This window comes from Triticum urartu, chromosome 7, assembly GCF_003073215.2.
Source record: "Triticum urartu cultivar G1812 chromosome 7, Tu2.1, whole genome shotgun sequence".
Classification (NCBI taxonomy): Eukaryota; Viridiplantae; Streptophyta; class Magnoliopsida; order Poales; family Poaceae; genus Triticum; species Triticum urartu.
Window position 1 is genome coordinate 282,627,554 of NC_053028.1, and position 7,591 is coordinate 282,635,144.

Genomic DNA, 7,591 nt, shown 5'->3' on the forward strand with positions numbered 1-7,591 from the left:
ATCGCTGGAGCTTGCATATTTAGTTAACACCTTTAGGATCGACAAAACCTTCTAGTTGCATCGTATACAACTCTTCTTTAGTAAATCCATTAAGGAATGCAGTTTTGTTTATCCATTTGCCAGATTTCATAAAATGCGGCAATTGCTAACATGATTCGGACAGACTTAAGCATAGATACGAGTGAGAAAATCTCATCGTAGTCAACACCTTGAACTTGTCGAAAACCTTTTGCGACAATTCTAGCTTTGTAGATAGTAACACTACTATCAGCGTCCGTCTTCCTCTTGAAGATCCATTTATTTTCTATGGCTTGCCGATCATCGGGCAAATCCATCAAAGTCCATACTTTGTTCTCATACATGGATCATATCTCAGATTTCATGGCCTCAAACCATTTCGCGGAATCTGGGCTCATCATCGCTTCCTCATAGTTCGCAAGTTCGTCATGGTCTAGTAACATGACTTCCAGAACAGGATTACCGTACCACTCTGGTGCGGATCTCACTCTGGTTTACCTACGAGATTTGGTAGTAACTTGATCTGAAGTTACATGATCATCATCATTAGCTTCCTCACTAATTGGTGTAGTAGTCACAGGAACAGATTTCTGTGATGAACTACTTTCCAATAAGGGAGCAGGTACAGTTACCTCATCAAGTTCTACTTTCCTCCACTCACTTCTTTTGAGAGAAGCTCCTTCTCTAGAAAAACTCCGAATTTAGCAACAAAAGTCTTGCCTTCGGATCTGTGATAGAAGGTGTACCCAACTGTCTCCTTTGGGTATCCTATGAAGACATATTTCTCCGATTTGAGTTTGAGCTTATCGAGATGAAACTTTTTCACATAAGCATCGCAGTCCCAAACTTTAAGAAACGACAGCTTAGGTTTCATGCCAAACCATAGTTCACATGGTGTCATCTCAACGGATTTAGATGGTGCCCTATTTAACGTGAATGCAGCTGTCTCCAATGCATAACCCCAAACGATAGTGGTAAGATCGGTAAGAGACATCATAGATCGCACCATATCTAATAAAGTACGGTTATGACGTTCGGACACACCATTATGCTGTGGTGTTCCAGGTGGCATGAGTTTGTGAAACTATTCCACATTGTTTTAATTGAAGACCAAACTCGTAACTCAAATATTTTACTTCTGCGATCATATCGTAGAAACTTTCATTTTTGTTACGATGATTCTCCACTTCACTCTGAAATTCTTTGAACTTTTCAAATGTTTCAGACCTTTGTTTCATCAAGTAGATATACTCATATCTGCTCAAATCATCTGTGAAGATCAGAAAATAATGATACCTATCGCGAGCCTCAATATTCATCGGACCACATACATCAGTATGTATGATTTCCAACAAATCTGTTGCTCGCTCCATTGTTCCGAAGAACAGAGTCTTAGTCATCTTGCCCATGAGGCATGGTTCGCAAGCATCAACTGATTCATAATCAAGTGATTCCAAAAGCCCATCAGCATGGAGTTTCTTCATGCTTTACACCAATATGACCTAAACGGCAGTGCTACAAATAAGTTGCACTATCATTATTAACTTTGCATCTTTTGTTCAATATTATGATGTGTATCACTACGATCGAGATCCAACAAACCATTTTCATTGGTGTGTAACCATATAAGGTTTTATTCATGTAAACAGAACAACAATTTATTCTCTTACAATGAATAACCGTATTACAATAAACATGATCAAATCATATTCATGCTCAACGCAAACACCAAATAACACTTATTTAGGTTCAACACTAATCCCGAAAGTTATAGGGAGTGTGCGATGATGATCATATCAATCTTGGAACCACTTCCAACACACATCGTCACTTCACCTTAACTAGTCTCTGTTTATTCTGCAACTCCTGTTTCGAGTTACTAATCTTAGCAACTGAACTAGTATCAAATACTGAGGGGTTGCTATAAACACTAGTAAAGTACACATCAATAACATGTATATCAAATATACTTATGTTCACTTTGCCATCCTTCTTATCTGCCAATCACTTGGGGTAGTTCCGCTTCCAGTGACCAGTCCCTTTGCAGTAGAAGCACTTAGTCTCAGGCTTAGGATCAGACTTGGGCTTCTTCACTTGAGCAGCAACTTGCTTGCTGTTCTTTTTGAAGTTCCCCTTCTTCCCTCTGCCCTTCTCTTGAAACTAGTGGTCTTGTCTACCATCAACACTTGATGTTTTTCTCGATTTCTACCTTCATCAATTTCCGCATTACGAAGAGCTTGGGAATCGTTTCCGTTATCCCTTGCATATCATAGTTCATCACGAAGTTCTACTAACTTGGTGATGGTGACTAAAGAATTCTGTCAATCACTATCTTATCTGGAAGATTAACTCCTACTTGATTCAAGCGATTGTAGTACTCAGACAATCTGGGCAGAGAGAGATTAGTTGAGCGATTCTCCTCCATCTTTTAGCTATAGAACTTGTCGGAGACTTCATATCTCTCAACTCGGGTATTTGCTTGAAATATTAACTTCAACTCCTGGACATCTCATATGGTACATGACGTTCAAAACGTCTTTGAAGTCCCGATTCTAAGCCGTTAAGCATGGTGCACTAAACTATCAAGTAGTCATCATATTGAGCTAGCCAAACGTTCATAACGTCTGCATCTGCTCCTGCAATAGGTCCGTCACCTAGCGGTGCATCAAGGACATAATTCTTCTGTGCAGCAATGAGGATAAACCTCAGATCACGGATCCAATCCGCATCATTGCTACTAACATCTTTCAACACAATTTTCTCTAGGAACATATCAAAATAAACACAGGGAAGCAACAACGCGAGCTATTGATCTACAACATGATTTGCAAAATACTACCAGGACTAAGTTCATGATAAATTTAAGTTCAATTTAATCATATTACTTAAGAACTCCCACTTAGATAGACATCCCTCTAATCCTCTAAGTGATCACGTGATCCAAATCAACTAAACCATGTCCGATCATCACGTGAGATGGAGTAGTTTCATTGGTGAACATCATTATGTTGATCATATCTACTATATGATTCACGCTCGACCTTTCGGTCTCCGTGTTCCGAGGCCATATCTGTATATGCTTGGCTCGTCAAGTATAACCTGAGTATTCCGCGTGTGCAACTGTTTTGCACCCGTTGTATTTGAACGTAGAGCCTATCACACCCGATCATCACGTGGTGTCTCAGCACGAAGAACTTTCGCAACGGTGCATACTCAGGGAGAACACTTCTTGATAATTAGTGAGAGATCATCTTAAAATGCTACCGTCAAACTAAGCAAAATAAGATGTATAAAAGATAAACATCATATGCAATCAAAATATGTGACATGATATGGCCATCATCATCTTGCGCCTTTGATCTCCATCTCCAAAGTACTGTCATGATCTCTATCGTCACCGGCATGACACCATGATCTCCATCATCTTGATCTATATCAATGTGTCGTCACACGGTCGTCTCGCCAACTATTGCTCTTGCAACTATTGCTATCGCATAGCGATAAAGTAAAGCAATTATTGGGCGCTTGCATCTTATGCAATAGAGAGACAACCATAAGGATTTTGCCAGTTGCCGATAACTTCAACAAAACATGATCATCTCATACAACAACTTATATCTCATCACGTCTTGACCATATCACATCACAACATGCCCTGCAAAAACAAGTTAGACGTCCTCTACTTTGTGTTGCAAGTTTTACGTGGCTGCTACGGGCTTAAGTAAGAACCAATCTCACCTACGCATCAAAACCACAAACGAGTTTGTCAAATAGACGTTTTAACCTTCGCAAGGACCGGGCGTAGCCACACTCGGTTCAACTAAAGTTGGAGAGACAGTCGCCCGCAAGCCATCTATGTGCAAAGCACGTCGAGGGAACCGGTCTCGCGTAAGCGTACGCGTAAGGTTGGTCCGGGTCGTCTCGTCCAACAATACCGCCGAACCAAAGTATGACATGCTGGTAGGCAGTATGACTTGTATCGTCCACAACTCACTTGTGTTCTACTCGTGCATATAACATCAACATAAATAACCTAGGCTCTGATACCACTGTTGGGTTCGTAGTAATTTCAAAATTTTCCTACGCACACGCAAGATCATGTGATGCATAGCAACGAGGGGAGAGTGTTGTCTACGTACCCAACGCAGACCGACTGCGGAAGCGATGACACGACGTAGAGGAAGTAGTCGTACGTCTTCACGATCCAACCGATCAAGCACCGAAACTACGGCACCTCCGAGTTCGAGCACACGTTCAGCTCGATGACGATCCCCGGACTCCGATCCAGCAAAGTGTCGGGAAGAGTTCCGTCAGCACGACGGCGTGGTGACGATCTTGATGAACTACAGCAGCAGGGCTTCGCCTAAACTCCGCTACAGTATTATCGAGGTATATGGTGGCAGGGGGCACCGCACACGGCTAAGGAATAGATCACGTGGATCAACTTGTGTGTCTATGGGGTGCCCTGCCTCAGTATATAAAGGATGGAGGAGGAGGAGGCCGGCCAAGGCCATTGGTGCGGCCAGGATGGGAGTCCTACTAGGACTCCAAGTCCTAGTAGGAGTCCATCAAGAGGGGAGGAAGGGAGAAGGAAGTGGAGGAGTAGGAAAGGTGGCCGGCCCCCTTTTCCCTAGTCCAATTCGGACTAGAGGGGAGGGGGGGCGCAGCAGCCTTTTTCCTCTTCCCACTAAAGCCCATCAAGGCCCATTACTTCTCCCGTAACTACCCGGTACTCCGAAAAATACCCGAATCACTCGGAACCTTTCCGATGTCCGAATATAGTCGTCCAATATATCGATCTTTACGTCTCGACCATTTCGAGACTCCTCGTCATGTCCCCGATCTCATCCGGGACTCCGAACTCCTTCGGTACATCAAAACTCATAAACTCATAATATAACTTGTCATCGAAACCTTAAGCGTGCGGACCCTACGGTTCGAGAACAATGTAGACATGACCGAGACACGTCTCCGGTCAATAACCAATAGCGGGACCTGGATGCCCATATTGGCTCCTACATATTCTACGAAGATCTTTATCGGTCAGACCGCATAACAACATACGTTGTTCCCTTTGTCATCGGTATGTTACTTGCCCGAGATTCGATCGTCGGTATCCAATACCTAGTTCAATCTCGTTACCGGCAAGTCTCTTTACTCGTTCCGTAATACATCATCTCACAACTAACATCTTAGTTGCAATGCTTGCAAGGCTTATGTGATGTGCATTACCGAGAGGGCCCAGAGATACCTCTCCGACAATCGGAGTGACAAATCCTAATCTCGAAATACGCCAACCCAACATCTACCTTTGGAGACACCTGTAATGCTCCTTTATAATCACCCAGTTACGTTGTGATGTTTGGTAGCACCCAAAGTGTTCCTCCGGCAAACGGGAGTTGCATAATCTCATAGTCATAGGAACATGTATAAGTCATGAAGAAAGCAATAGCAACATACTAAACGATCGTGTGCTAAGCTAATGGAATGGGTCATGTCAATCAGATCAATCAACTAATGATGTGACCTCGTTAATCAAATAACAACACTTTGTTCATGGTTAGGAAACATAACCATCTTTGATTAACGAGCTAGTCAAGTAGAGGCATACTAGTGACACTCTGTTTGTCTATGCATTCACACATGTATTATGTTTTCGATTAATACAATTCTAGCATGAATAATAAACATTTATCATGAAATAAGGAAATAAATAATAACTTTATTATTGCCTCTAGGGCATATTTCCTTCATAATGCAGCCCTGCGGGAGCGCTCCCAGCTGGAAATGAAACTCGAAAGATGTCACCTGATGATGTTGACGATGAAGGAGCGTTGGTGTAGCAGACTCGGTGGGCTGCGGGAGCCGATCCTCACGAGCCCTCAGGCCCAGGGGCCTCGGGAGGCTCCGCAGGCGCTGGCAGCTCCTCGCGGGCCATCTCCATCCCTACCAAGGCTGCGGAACGCCTAGCCTCTCGTGCCTCCATGATGCCCCTCATGAGGCGCTGGTACGTGTCAGCCGCGTTCGGCAAGCCGTAAGGCATGCGAACATAGCTGTGGGGTGGGCCTCCACAGCGCCCCACTCGCGAGGGCCAGAGGCGCTCCAGAGTGGCGACTCGGTTGAGCCCTGGTATGTCGATGCAGACGCGTAGCCCACCATCCTCGCCTGGATGGGGAGCCACTGCTGGTAGGCGGCGGCCGCCTTTCATGACTCTTTGACTCCTGTAGCTCCTGAATGGCTTGCTGCCGAACTCCGAGTGGATCTCTTGCCTCTCTTCTTGAGGGAAACATGCTTCGAAACACGCCCTCCATGTGGTGCCCAAGCGCCTCCTCGTGAGCCTCTAGGGGTGGCCCTCCAGGGAGAGCCCCCGAGCCTGCCTGAGGAGGGCGCCGGGCGCGCTTTCCTATGCGATGGAAGGAGGTTCCCCCTGGGCAGGCGCGGGCCCAGAGGGGCCTGCCTCCTGAGTGGTCGGGCCGGACGATGTCTTCTTCTTCTTAGGGGCGGTCTCGGGAGAGGCCTCCTGCTTCCGCGATCCGGGTCTTCCAGTGATCGCGGCCTGAAAGGCTCGTTCCAGGGAACACACCGCGTCCTTCTCTTCACAGGGCACCGTGATGACTCCACTTCCTGGCATCTTGAGGACGTTGTAGCCGTGGTGAGTTACGGCCATGAACTTGGCCAAGCGCTGGGTACCCAAGGATGGCGTTGTACGGCAGGCGAATGTGAGCGACGTCGAAGTCGATGAGCTCGGTGCGGTAGTTGTCGCGTGCCCCGAAGGTGACAGGGAGGCGGACCTGCCCAATCGGGACCGTGGAGCCGTCGGTGATCCGGAGAAAGGCTTGGTTGGCTGAAGCTGGCTGTAGGGCACTTGGAGATTGTTGAATGTTTCCACGGACAGGACGTTGAGCCCTGCCCCGCCATCGATGAGGGTCTGGTGACCACCACGTTGCTGACGATTGGGGAACAAAGCATCGGGAGGACTCCGGCTGTAGCCGCACACTTGAGCTGATCTGCTGAGCTGAACGTGATGGCGCACGCCGACCACCTGAGAGGGCGCGTGGCTTCGAGCCTGGGGAGGACTGCGTTCACTTCGCGGGCGAACTGCTTGAAGATGCGTTGAGAGGCTGGGGCTTGAGCCCCGCCCAGGATGCAGGCGATCGCGCGGCTCCTGGAAGCCCCCAGCCCCCTCGTCCTGGTGGCGGTCCTCGTTTCTCCTTGGCTGCGGCGGCAGGAGGGAGGCCTGCGTTGCCTTGCGGGCGATCCTCGCGAGGCTGATCCCTCTAGTCTCCCTCGCGAGGCGGGTCTTGCCAGCGATCCTCGCGAGGTTGATCGCGCCACCCTTGGCGCGGGCCACGGTCTTCCCAGCGTCCTGCGTTCCTTCCTCCTCCTCGACCGTAGCCCCGGTCACCGCGGTCGGGCGACGGCCGATCCTTCCTTCTCGCACGGCTCGGAGCTCTTGACATTCGTTGGTGTTGTGGGTGTGGAGGTCGTGGTACACACAGTACCGGCTGCCCTTGGAAGGTATCGGGCTGATCTCTGCCCCGCTTGGTGTCTGGTTCTGCCGCGAGCACAGCAG